The sequence below is a fragment of the Bos grunniens genome, chromosome 3, assembly GCF_055505025.1.
Source record: "Bos grunniens cultivar Pamir isolate PY7600 chromosome 3, Bosgru_T2T1.0, whole genome shotgun sequence".
Classification (NCBI taxonomy): Eukaryota; Metazoa; Chordata; class Mammalia; order Artiodactyla; family Bovidae; genus Bos; species Bos grunniens.
In genome coordinates this window covers 59,056,921-59,071,149 of record NC_141167.1, presented here as the reverse complement: position 1 = coordinate 59,071,149, position 14,229 = coordinate 59,056,921, and positions in this window count along the sequence as shown.

Sequence of the window (14,229 nt, the reverse complement as noted above, 5' to 3'; positions counted from 1 at the left end):
CATCTGTCAACGCAGCAGACATGGGTTCTATCCCTGGGTCAGGAAGATCTCACATGAAGTGGATCATCTACGCTCATGGGCTATAACTGTTAGCTTGTGCTCTAGAGCCAGGGAGCCACAATTATTGAGACCATGTGCCACAGCTACTTAAGCCTGTGCACCCTAGAGCCCGTTCTCTGCAACAAATGCAGCCATTGCGATGAGAAGCCCATGTACCACAACTGGAGAGTAGCCCCTCTTGCCACAACTAGAGAAAAGCCTGAGCAGCAACAAAGACCCAGTACAGCCAAGATAAATTATTTTTTTAAAAAAAACCTGAAAATAAGAGAGAAGCCATTTTTTGTTTTTTGGGGTTTTTTTTGCTTTTGCTTTAACATTTTATCATAGTGCCACATTATTCTTCTCATATGCTCACTGGCATGTATGACTGCCAACCACTATCATTTGCCTTTCTAGAAGCCATTTCTTGAGCTCCTCAATTGGTGAGCAGGTTGATACAAATAATTCCTAGCCCAAATCCCAATGATTACATGTATTCTTGAGAAACAACTCTCCCGAGTTGAGGCAAGATTAGGCACTACCAGGACCTTTGTTGTTTCAGCTTGGTGCATGCATGCTAAGTCACTTCAGTTGTGTTCAACTCTGTGACCCCATGGACTGTAGCCCACCAGGCTTCTCTGTCCATGGGATTCTCCAGGCGAGAATATTGGAGTGGGTTGCCATGCCCTCCTCCAGGAGATCTTCCTGATCCACAATCGAAGCCATGTCTCTTACAGCTCCCGCCACCTAGGAAGCCAGTGCAATTCATGAAAAATAACTGCTTCCATGATGTACTGATATGGTTCTTCCTGACTCTGGCTATAAAAAGTGCATGACTTATGTACATATGCATTGTACCTCCCAGAATGCAATGTACTGGTCATTTCAATATTTTCTTTGCTATGTGCTTTCTTTGATGGATTTGGAAAGAGAAACAGTTGTGCATTTAGTTCTCAAGCCTCATGCAAAAGCAAGGCCCAAACAGTATACGATAAGCCCCTTGGTGTTCTGAGTGGTTTAGGGATGCATGTTTAAGGAGCATTAACTTTTCATTATTGTTTTATATACTCACACCCATTCTAAAATAATTTCAGACTTGAGATTTCCCAATAAAAGCTTGAGGTGCAAACCTACATAAGATCAAACTTGCAGGCATACGTTCTAAGGAGAGGTCCCTGGGCATTGCCTCTGATGCCTGTCCTCAGTGTACCATGACAACTGAATGGCCCAGGTTCAGTATTAGCCCTTGTTTTAAGCATTCAGCTTGGATTAGTTTATCTCTATAGATTCTTTCTCTTAGTTTTTTGCTTTACTTTCTGGCTAGCTCATTCATGCATTTTTAAATATTTTGTTTAGTGTTTTGAACTATGTTCAGTGAGATAACATCTTAGGATATCTAGACCTCCACTGCAAGAGACCAGAGTTTATTAATATATATGTTCCATATATGGGGCTTCCTCAGTTGCTCAACTGGTATGGAATCTGCCTGCAATTCAGGAGACACAGGAAACACAGTTCAATCCCTGGGTTGGGAAGATCCCTTAGAGGAGGTAATGGCAACCCACTCCAGTATTCTTGCCTGAAAAAAAATTCCATGGACAGAGGATCCTGGCAGGCTACAACCCAAAGGGTTGCAAAGAGTTGGACATGACTGAGTGCCTAAGCATGCATGTTCCTTATATACAAATATTTAATGTGTGTTCAGTTTGCATCAAGAACTCTGCTAGAAACTTGGATACCAGGAAGGAAAGGTAGGCAAGCTACTTGCTCTAATGGAAATCATATTCTATTGGAGTTAAAAATCACAAATAAGAAATACAGATATTAAAGTGTTTAATTTTCACTTATACTGAAACAAAATCCCTGGCACAGATAATAGTAGGTTGGAGGGTTCATTAAACTGTAGATCATGGTGTCTGGAAGTCAGAGAACCTTCTGAAGTAGGATGGTGGGCAGGATTTAGGGTGAGGCAGCATTCTGGGCTCAGGATGAGACACTGAGTAACTTAGTTAGAAACTAGTGGGAGGCAGGCATGGAGCTCACGTCAACAGTTTGTCTGGGGCGAGTGGTCAGACCATGAGACCTTTGAATGTTAACCCTCAAATTTTATTTTGCTGTTACTGAGAAGTAAGGGAAGTGGGCTCTATCCATGTCAGCTGAAGGTGCAAACAGAGCAAAAAATGGACCTCTCTGGAGCAAGAGGGAATTTTTGAGCCTGATGACTTTCTGACTTAAAGTGCAGCATCAGCTTTCCCCTGGGTCTCCTGGTTGCCTGCCCACCCTGTTGATTTTGGATTTTCCAGCCTCAACAATCATATGAGCTAATCCCTTAAAATAAATATCTTCCTATGTATATTATATACACATCCTATTGGTTCTCTTTTTCTGGAGAGGCTTGCCTAATACAACAAATATCAAAGCATTCATTTTAGTTAGAAAAAAAATCTTTCCTTACCTGGACAGTTTGTTTAGGGAAAAGTATACACTGGTTTTCTGATAATCAAAAGCTCAACTCTATGATAAAACAGTCTTCTCTAAGATTAAGTGGGTGTTAAAAATCCTCAAGGATATTCTATGTCATTTCAAACATCTTTCATTTCATGAAAGTCTTCCTTACAAAATTCTGTTACAGCTGGGTTGAGGAACATTTACAGTGCATCAACTTGTTAACCGTTAAATATTCATACTTGCACTGCCAAGCAATATTATATTTTAATACCAATTGCATTTTCAGGAAGAAAAGAGCTTGAACTCAATGAAACAGATTGCATTCTTGAAACTTCCAAACTTCCATCAAACTCCTCTCAGCTGTTTTATTTTTCTTCAGCATACATTCTCACTTTTCTGCTTTCATTGGCACCGTTTGTATATTAGTCGATGTATGTTGAGGCAATGATAATTAAATTTCACTTGAAGTTAAGAGACAGAGTGATTAAATTTGAACTTAAATCTTTCTGAAATAGGTAGCTCTCTTGTACTTCACAGAGGGAAAATTCTACTTGAATATTGGGAAGAATATAATTATCTTGTTCAAGATACTAGGTCTTTCAAGAAACAATATGGTATTATCTTGAGTAGAAAGAGGATAATCAGAAATTCAAAGGAGGTTTTCTGTAGTTATTTTACATTTTCAGGAAGAAATTGTACTTCCCTCTTACCCAGACATTTGCCACAAAAGATAAGAGAAATGCCAAGGAAGGCTCTGCTTGCTTCCCCAACTGTAAAAGAAAAAAGGGAGAACATGTGATGTCTCTGTGTGGCAGGTGGAAAGATAAGGAAGCAATCTATGCAGCAAAAGCTGCTCCAGTGATGGCCATGATTCACTTTCTTCGGAAGCTGCAAGCAACAGAAAAGGTCACAGCAGAGTTCCCCAGTGGCACGGGCCCTCTGGGGGTCTGGTCACGTGCAGTTAGGTTAGACTGTGGGGAGAGGAAGATCTACCCAGAATTGGGCCTGGTAGATAAGGATTGTAAAATTTTTACAACCTGGATTGTAAAATTCAGCTTTGCCTATCAGGAATCTAGTTCATCTCCTAAATAGAAGGGCTAGTGAGTTTCCTATTGCACTGGGACTTTAATTCAGCAGTTTTCCTTATCCTACATCCTGCATTGATTAAGGAATCTGAATGCAAAAGTCAAAGCTGCATTACAAGCTCAGGCTGTACTTCAGTGCCGGATTGACAATCATCCCTATTCTCGGTGTGAACTGGGAGCAAGCACTAATTAAAATTATAAGCTAGAGAGAACACACATTGAAAAAAAGAAACCATCCCTAACCAATAATTCCAGGGATAAATCACACTTGATTTGCTAACTTACAGAAGTGTCCAGGAACTATGATCTACAAATGTCTTGAATATGATTCTAATCAACCTGCCGAACAACAATCAAGGAGGCATATAATTAGAACAGGTTCACCCAAAGAACAGCACATAACATTGTCTCACCTTGAAACAGTGCATCCTGTCTCAAAAGTAAGAACTCCCAAACAGAGGCAGTATTCTCCTTTGAAACACATCCAGACAGACTCCTAGCAATTTGGGGCTTCAGACCTGTCCTGGTAAAGATTCACTGGGCCTCCTGCTCTTTCTGTCCTCCTCTCCTTTCTTTCTGACCCTTGTCACATCTGCTACCTGAAGGTGGAAAGGATTCTGAACTGAGATGCCCTTTGTGATGATGCAAATACCAGTTGGTGCTTTGCAATCAGTAATGACAAAGAGCAGGCAGGGAATTCCTAGAAAATATGAGTCAGTCACATTCTTTCACAAGCTATTGACACATCCAGCAGTTCTTGGTTGCACATCTCTGTAGGCGTAGAAATGTCTGTTCTTGTTTTCCATGGGAGAGCAAGGACAAGAAAAAACAAAGTTTTGAACACTTACTACTTGTCTTGTCAGACTTCTAAGTTTTTATATGATGGTTCAACATTTACCTCATCAAAGATATTCTTTCTTGATAATTCCAGGTAATTCTATAGCAAATAGCAGAGAATCCATGACTATGACTTGTTTTATCAAAGGTTTTAATAATTGATGGGTCATTGGATTGCTTTAAGCAAATGACTGACTGAGATTAAATATAAGAACCTGCCTTTCCTACTTGTGTCTTACTACCGCGCGGCAGGAGCACGCCGGCTGCGACGGACCACGCAGAGGTGTGGCTGAGAGGAGTTACCACTTGCCCAAGGTCAGGGGCGGCAGCCGTGAGGAGTTACCCCACGCCCGAGGTCAGGGGTGGTGGCAGTGAGGAGATACCCCTCATCCAAGGTAAGGAGCAGTGGCTGCGCTTTCCTGGAGCAGTCGAGAAGCGATACCCCACGTCCGAGGTCAGAGAAACCTAAGTAAGATGGTCGGTGTTGCAAGAGGCATCAGATGGCAGACACACAAACCATAATCACAGAAAACTAGTCAATCTAATCACACGGACCACAGCCTTGTCTAACTCAATGAAACTAAGCCATGCCCTGTGGGGCCACCCAAGATGGGCGGGTCATGGTGGAGAGGTCTGACAGAATGTGGTCCAATGGAGAAGGGAATGGCAAACCACTTCAGTATTCTTGCCTTGAGAACCCCATGAACAGAATGAAAAGGCAAAATGATAGGATACTGAAAGAGGAACTCCCCAGGTTGGTAGGTGCCCAATATGCTACTGGAGATCAGTGGAGAAATAACTCCAGAAAGAATGAAGGGATGGAGCCAAAGCAAAAACAATACCCAGTTGTGGATGTGACTGGTGATAGAAGCAAGGTCCAATGCTGTAAAGAGCAATATTGCATAGGAACCTAGAAAGCAGGTCCATGAATCAAGGCAAATTGGAAGTGGTCAAACAAGAGATGGCAAGACTGAATGTCGACATTCTAGGAATCAGCGAACTGAAATGGACTGGAATGGGTGAATTTAACTCAGATGACCATTGTATCTACTACTGTGGGCAGGAATCCCTCAGAAGAAATGGAGTAGCCATCACGGTCAACAAAAGAGTCCAAAATGCAGTACTTGGATGCAATCTCAAAAACGACAGAATGCTCTCTGTTTCCAAAGCAAACCATTCAATATCACGGTAATCCAAGTCTATGCCCCAACCAGTAATGCTGAAGAAGCTGAAGTTGAACGGTTCTATGAAGACCTAAAAGACCTTTTAGAACTAACACCCAAAAAAGATGTCTTTCATTATAGGGGACTGGAATGCAAAAGTAGGAAGTCAAGAAAGCAGGGCAAAGCCTAACAGAGTTTTGCCAAGAGAATGTAACGGTCATAGCAAACACCCTCTTCCAACAACACAAGAGAAAACTCTACACATGGACATCACCAGATGGCCAACACCGAAATCAGATTGATTATATTCTTTGCGGCCAAAGATGGAGAAGCTCTATACAGTCAGCAAAAACAAGACCAGGAGCTGACTGTGGCTCAGATCATGAACTTCTTATTGCCAAATTCAGACTTAAATCGAAGAAAGTAGGGAAAACTACTAGAATATTCAGATATGACCTAAATCAAATTTCTTATGATTATACATTAAAAGTGAGAAATAGATTTAAGATATAGTGCCTGATGAACTATGGATGGAGGTTTGGTTCGTGATATTGTACAGGAGACAGGGATCAAGACCATTCCCATGGGAAAAAAATGCAAAAAAGCAAAATGGTTGTCTGCGGAGGCCTTACAAATAGCTATGAAAAGAAGAGAAGCAAAAAGCAAGGGAGAAAAGGAAAGATATAAGCATCTGAATGCAGAGTTCCAAAGAATATCAAGGAGAGATAAGAAAACCTTCCTCAGGAATCAATGCAAAGAAATAGAGGAAAACAACAGAATGGGAAAGACTAGAGATCTCTTCAAGAAAATTAAAGATACCAAGGGAACATTTCATGCAAAGCTGGGCTCGATAAAGGACAGAAATGGTATGGACCTAACAGAAGCAGAAGATATTAAGAAGAGGTGGAAAGAATACACAGAAGAACTTCTACAAAAAAGATCTTCACGAAGACATCCTGGAATGTGAAGGCAAGTGGGCCTTAGAAAGCATCACTACGAATGAAGCTAGTGGAGGTGATGGAATTCCAGTTCAGCTATTTCGAATCCTGAAAGATGATGTGAAAGTGCTGCAGTCAATATGCCAGCAAATTTGGAAAACTCAGCAGTGGCCACAGGACTGGAAAAGATCAGTTTTCATTCCAATCCCAAAGAAAGGCAATGCCAAAGAATGCTCAAACTACCGCACAATTGCACTCATCTCACACGCTAGTAAAGTAATGCTCAAAATTCTCCAAGCCAGGCTTCAGCAATACATGAACCGTGAACTTCCAGATGTTCAAGCTGGTTTTAGAAAAGGCAGAGGAACCAGAGATCAAATTGCGAACATCCGCTGGATCATTGAAAAAGCAAGAGAGTTCCAGAAAAAGATTTATTTCTGCTTTATTGACTATGCCAAAGCCTTTGACTGTGTGGATCACAACAAACTGCAGAAAATTCTGAAAGAGATGGGAATACCAGACCACCTGACCTGCCTCTTGAGAAAACTATATGCAGGTCAGGAAGCAACAGTTAGAACTAGACATGAAACAACAGACTGGTTCCAAATAGGAAAAGGAGTACATCAAGACTGTATATTGTCACCGTGCTTATTTAACTTATATGCAGAGTACATCATGAGAAATGCTGGGCTGGAAGAGGCACAAGCTGGAATTAAGATTGCTGGGAGAAATATCAATAACCTCAGATATGCAGATGCCACCACCCTTATGGCAGTAATTGAAGAGGAATTAAAAAGCCTCTTGATGAAAGTGAAAGAGGAGAGTGAAAAAGTTGGCTTAAAGCTCAACATTCAGAAAACTAAGATCATGGCATCTGGTCCCATCACTTCATGGCAAATAGATGGGGAAATAGTGGAAACCATGTCAGATTTTATTTTGGGGGGCTCCAAAATCACTGCAGATGGTGATTGCAGCCATGAAATTAAAAGACGCTTACTCTTTGGAAGGAAAGTAATGACCAACCTAAATAGCATATTAAAAAGCAGAGATATTACTTTGCCAACAAAGGTCCGTCTAGTCAAGGGTATGGTTTTTCCAGTGGTCATGTATGGATGTGAGAGTTGGACTGTGAAGAAAGCTGAGCATCGAAGAACTGATGCTTTTGAACTGTGGTGTTGGAGAAGAATCTTGAGAGTCCCTTGGACTGCAAGGAGGTCCAACCAGTGCATCCTCAAGGAGATCAGTCCTGGGTGTTCATTGGAAGGACTGATGCTAAAGCTGAAACTCCAGTACTTTGGCCACCTCATGCGAAGAGTTGACTCATTGGAAAATACCCTGATGCTGGGAGGGATTGGGGGCAGGAGGAGAAGGGGACGACAGAGGATGAGATGGCTGGATGGCATCACCGACTCGATGGACACGAGTTTGGGTGAACTCCAGGAGTTGGTGATGGACAGGGAGGCCTGGCGTGCTGTAATTCATGGGGTCACAAAGACTCAGACATGACTGAGCGACTGAACTGAACTCACTAGATTTATTCTTCAGGAGAGACCAATGCAGTTGATTAGGAAACAGCAACATAGAAAAACAACACCTACAAAAATGTGAAGGTGATATTTCAACCCACGTCTCTATAGTTCCCAGCCTGGAATTGGCCAGGATCTCAGTTCCCTTCATTTTCCTCCTTTTTGAACTTAAACACTCCACGCTCATCCCTCATTCAGAACCTTTTGACTTGCTGCTCCTATGTGTGAGATCGTCTCTCTCAAGATCTTCAACCGAATACCTCTCCTCACCAGCCAGGTCTTCATATTGGGAGGGCCTTCACAGGGAGCCTTTCCCAGCACGCTCCCTCTCCCCACCTTCTTGCTGTAGAGTTCTCTGTCATTCACCCTTCAGATCACTGTGTTATGTGCACAAGCTCTGGAGCCAAACTGTCTGGATTTGAACCCTGATTCCTCTGTTTACTAACTTGGGGTACAGACAGGGTACGTGGTCTCTCCATGCTTCAGCATTGTTGTTGTTTAGTTGCTAAGTCATGTCTGATCTTTTTGTGACCTCATGGACTATAGCCTTCCAGGCTTCTTTGTCCATGGGATTTCCCAGACAAGAATACTGGAATGGGTTGCCATGCCCTCCTCCAGGGGATTTTCCGGACCCAGGGATGGAACCCATGTCTCCTGTATTGACAGGAGGATTCTTTACTACAGAGCCACTGGGAAGCCCATGCTTCAGCATCCTCATCTGTAAAATTAGGGTCATGAGAACACCTATGGTACCTAACTCTTGAATGTGTTTTGAAATTGCATGAAGTAATACAGGCAAAATGCCTAGTACAGGGACTGCTATACAGACACTCAGCATTCTATATTTGTTTATCTTCTTCATAGTAGGATGGAGTCTGCTCTGCTCCTTACTATGCCCTCAGCAGCTAGAAAAGCACCTGGAAAATGATAAATTATTGTGTAATGCACTCAATCAATTATTGTTGCCTAGAGATTGGATGTTTCAAATTCCATATTTCATTGCCTTTTGGGCTTTAGAATAAGATGATACTGGATCCAATTCTTAGTTCTGGCACTCTCTAGCTCTGTGATTTTAAACTCATTACTTAACTTTCCAAGTTTTATAATTTGTGAAAGACAGATAAAAATAACTACTCTTAAGCTGGATGAATAATTTATGATGTAGTCATCAAGGGAACATTATGCAGCAATGAAAAGGAATGGACTACAGCTGCATGAATGTACTTTGCAAGCATCATGTTGAACAAAGGAAACCACGTAAAATATTATATATTGCAACATTCCACTTTATAACACTTAAAAACTGTCCAGGTTAATCGATGGTGTGAGAAGTCAGGTAGCATTACTCTTAGGGGGTTAATGCCTGGAAGAGGAAACAAGGCAGCTTCTGCTCTTCCATACTGTTTTCTGTTCTGGGCATTAATTACATTGATGTGCTCATTTTGTGAAAATTTGGAAAGAGCTACCATTGTAATTTGTATATTTTAAGTAAAGATGATGATAGTAACAATGGACTACTTCCTTGTATGATTGTGAAAATTAAGTGAAATACCGTATAATAAATAAGGCATGAAATAATATAATAAAGCACATAGGAGAACTCACTGTACACTAGTACCAATCCCTGTTCCCTCTTTCAACATGGGCATAAAATAGCAGACATCAGGTTAAGCACCCACAGGGTATTCCAGGCCCCTCTCAATCTGGCCTTAATCTATCATCCCAGACTTTTGGTACACAACGTCATACTTTTCCAGCCTCACTGGACTTCTCACTCAAATCATCTCCTGCCTTTTCAAACCTGTTTGTCTTTCATAATTTTCCATCCATCTAGAACACTTTCTACTATGTTCTCTTAGCAAACTCTACTTAATCCTTCTAAACACACCTCCAGTACTATCTCTTCAACAAAGCTTTTCTCAGTACACAATAGTTATATCTTTATCTTATTGTGTTGTAATTATCCTTTTAAATATCCCTTTAATTTTGAAGTATGTTACTTCATTATACTAAGCCTCACTTTATTCACTTATAAAATGTAGACAATAATAGTTTTTATGTCATGGAATTATTATAAAAATTACAATTTTAAATGAAATAATATTCATGAAGGGTTTAAATTCAGAACTTTGCAAACAGTAGGTACAGATCAATATATACTAGTTATCAACATCATTAATTTAAGGGCAGGGACATCCTTCACTTCTGTGTTCTACCACTTACTTTTATGCATGAACATGTAGTAAATACTTAATCAGTATTTATTAAGGAAAAGCAAGAGACTTGTCTATTACTTTGTAAGAAAGAATGACAAGACAAAAGAGAAAGTGGAGTAGAAAAACTGAATGATAAACTTCTTTGCATAAGATAAATATTTCTTAATTAACTAAACTATAATAATATTCCAAGAGACTCATTCCCTTGGCTCTCATCAACCTGGATCCCTGCAGCCCCTGAGTGCTCCTTACAGTCATTCATCCCCTAGAGCAGGAAGCCTAGTGGCTGTATCTGCATTGTTCATGAAAGTGTTACTGACACATCCTGTCCACATGGCTTGAGGCAGATAATGACAATCCAGTTGAAGTCCTGATGACTGATTACTTTTACAAAACTCAAAGTCAGGAGATGTTTATGCTACTCACAGTATCTTCTGAAAGAAAAAAAAAAAAAAAAAGCTACGATCTATTGAGTGCCTATCACATGCCAGGAGCTGTGCTAAGGCACTTTACATACATTACTTCTAATCCGCACAGCAACCCTTGGCAAGGTAGGCTGATTCTAATTTTACGGAGGAGGAAACAATTTGAGAGAGGTTAAGTAACTTGCCCAAGAGAGAGCAAAGGCTTAAACCTATGTCTGTGTGAATCCAAAGTTTCCATAACCGTTAATACCTCTACTTCATTAAATTATTTATATGAATATCTTACCATATAAAATGAACACTAAAATTGGGATAAATATGTAAGAATAACAAGTAAGACTGAAATACTGGAGACTTTTTCAATGCTACTATCTTTGTGGTTATAACTCTTGCTAACTATTAAAAAAGAAAAAAGGAAAGAAAGAAAAATTAAAAAGAAAGATTTTCAAAATTTTTAAAGAATGTGAAGTGTAAGAGGAAAACCAGAAGGAAACTGAAAAGTAAAATTGAGGAGAAATTTGAATGTAAATGACCTTATATTCCAATAAAGAGTAATGGTTAAGACTAAAAAATATTATAAAACACATGGGATATTTTTAAAAAGCCAGATTTTTAAAAGAACCAGAAGACAATGTGATGAAAGAGGAAATCCAGACTAAAATACATTCTAGTAAGAAAAAAGGCTAAAATCTATGAAATGACGTTAAATAAAAGTAGATAAAAGGTTTTTAAATCAAGTAAATAACACACACAAAAAAAGCAAGGGAAAATTAAAACCAAAACATTTGAGGAAAGAAACAGAGAAGAAAAAAAAATAAAGGGGGACAGGAAGGAGCCAGGGACAGGAGTAAGGCCCAGCAAGGCTGTGCAGACAGACAGTCCTCAGCTGCAGCGGCGAGGGCAAGGGGTAGGAACCCACAGCACAAGGTCTCCTGTCCCCCTTATCACCATCACCCAGAGCCAGCTAGGTAATGTGCAGTTCCTTAGAAAGTGGGAACACACACCTTTGTGGCCCCGACTGTTGGAGGGCCCCAGGCAACTTGGGTGGGCCAGGCACTCCCCAGAGGCAGAATCCAGAGGAGCCTGGCTTGGGCACCCAGCTAAGGTCTAATTCTCACCCACAGCTGTGCAGTCGGTTAAGGTGACGTACGTAGGGGCTCAGCTTCTTCACTTATAAAAACACTTACCCTCCATAGCTGTGAGAACAAATGCAATAAATCATAAAGCTCAGTATAATGCCTGTCTTTAGACAGTGAACAACTTAACTCACAGAGAATCCCAGGACAGTGAACAACTTAACTCACAGAGAATCCCTAATCTGCTTGTCCTTCTGAGCTCGACACACTTAATTCCAAGGCTCTGCAGAACACTTTTTTGGGGAAAAAAAAAAAAAATATATATATATATATATATATACTATTTTAGTCCAAACACTTCACTGTTCACAGGAAAGGTCTCTGGCCAAATGTTAAAGACAAAGTTAGACTATGAACTTGAAACGTCCTGTTTGAAATGCACACATACGCATCCTCTCTCTCTCAAACACACACACTACTTAAAACAACTATTAATTTTTAAAAGAATTGAAGAGAAATCAAATATTGTGATTTTCACATGCCTTTTCCATTATAGTTATGGCTCAGTTGTGAAATAAATAAAAAGCATGTAGATGAATAAATTGTTTCTCATTTTTTGTGGTTATTGATCAGATTGACTAGGTAAACCAGTATTATTTTCTTGGTCAGGTAAGGATTAAAAATGTAACATCCTGACTCAAAATCTTGTGATTTTTTTTTTCCCTACTACAACTGCTTCATGACTGTCTTTTAAGTTAGTTCCACAGGGAGCAAATCAGTAACTAATAAACTACATCTGACTACTACCCAGCTAACAGCCCCACTTCTAAAATCTGAGGTAAATAATTATCTTTTAGTGGGGGTATCTTCCTCTGAAACTCTTTGACCTATTTAAACTGACTTTTTTTTTTTTAACTGCATTTCTTTTATAACTCTATGGATTCAAAACAAACAAACTTCTCTACCAGCAGAGAAACAGTCCACGAGGTGCAAGAGATATGCTTGGGACCCTGAGTGAAACCAGAGGTGGTACATGTTGGTTAAATGCTCAAACTCTGGAGCCAAACAGATGCTAGCGCAAGGCCTTGAGCAAATTACTTTTCTTTTCCAAAAGTGGATAATGAGCACCCTTCTCAGAGGATTGTTAAGAGGATTAACTGCAATAAAGTATTTAGTATTTAAAGTATTTAGTTCAGAGTGTGGCATGTATGAAGCATTTATTAAATGGTAGGTGCTAGTACTTTTAATCTTGTTGCAATATTATTTAAAGTATTAAATGGGACAAAATCATTGAGTCTGAGATATCTTTAAAAATTAGGAAGCAATTTTGTTTTGTAGCTTCTTTATTACAGTGTTAAAAGGCTTTACTATGTACTACTGCCATGTTTTGGTTAAAAGCCATCTGTTTATTAAGATTGATATTTCAGGAGAGAAACATAAATGAGTCTTTCATCTAATCAATATCTCTGATACCTATCATTGTTCCTGGGTGTTCTATGTAGTAGCTGTCAGTTTTCTAAGAAAAGAACAAAAGATTAGTCATTTTTTGCCTAATAAAATCAAACAAAAAAAGCCATGTTGCTGTGACTGCCAAAATGCTTTTTAAAAGCTTAGTTCTGACACACAATATAAAAATGCTTATGAAAAATATATTCAGTAAACCACTCAAAAATTGATCGTTCATCACTAGTCTCTTATTCTCACCCAACATTGGTTTACTTAAGATTAACTATGCCTTTTACACATTTCTAAGAGCTTTAATAAACACGTAGTAGAAAAACGTGTGAAAGACTCATGGGGCAATTTTTTTCCCATAGTAAAGGGTTTGGTTAGCTCTGTTATACTGAGTTACCTGTTCTGTTGTTTCTTATTTCATAGAGTGATTTATAATGTTAGTGCCAGCATACCTAACAGCATTTCACAATGCATGAATTCAGAAAAAAATACACAAGTTAAAACAATAGGCTTTAAAAGTCAAACTGACATCTGAAGGCTTCTTTCTGAGAAACTTCACACTCAGTAAACAGTAACGCCACCAGGAGAAGGATGGAGACTGAAAAAAAAAGCCTTATTAAGAGATGAGGGGTGGTCTATTGCCAATATTTGAGAAACACTTACAGTATATTTAATTAGTCTGATTACATGGTGCACTTACAGCTTCTTATTAATGCCCTCTGATAGAGATATATGGCCTTGAAAGCTCAGTGCCCATAGCGCCTTGAAATGAACTTGGATAATGTCCAGGAATTTCCATTAGTCCCCATACATTTTGGAACAAAGTACTAGTAAAGTACTTTGGCCACCTCATGCGAAGAGTTGACTCACTGGAAGACTCTGATGCTGGGAGGGATTGGGGGCAGGAGGAGAAGGGGATGACAGAGGATGAGGTGGCTGGATGGCATCACTGACTTGATGGACTTGAGTCTGAGTGAACTCCAGAAGTTGGTGATGGACAGGGAGGCCTGGCATGCTGCGA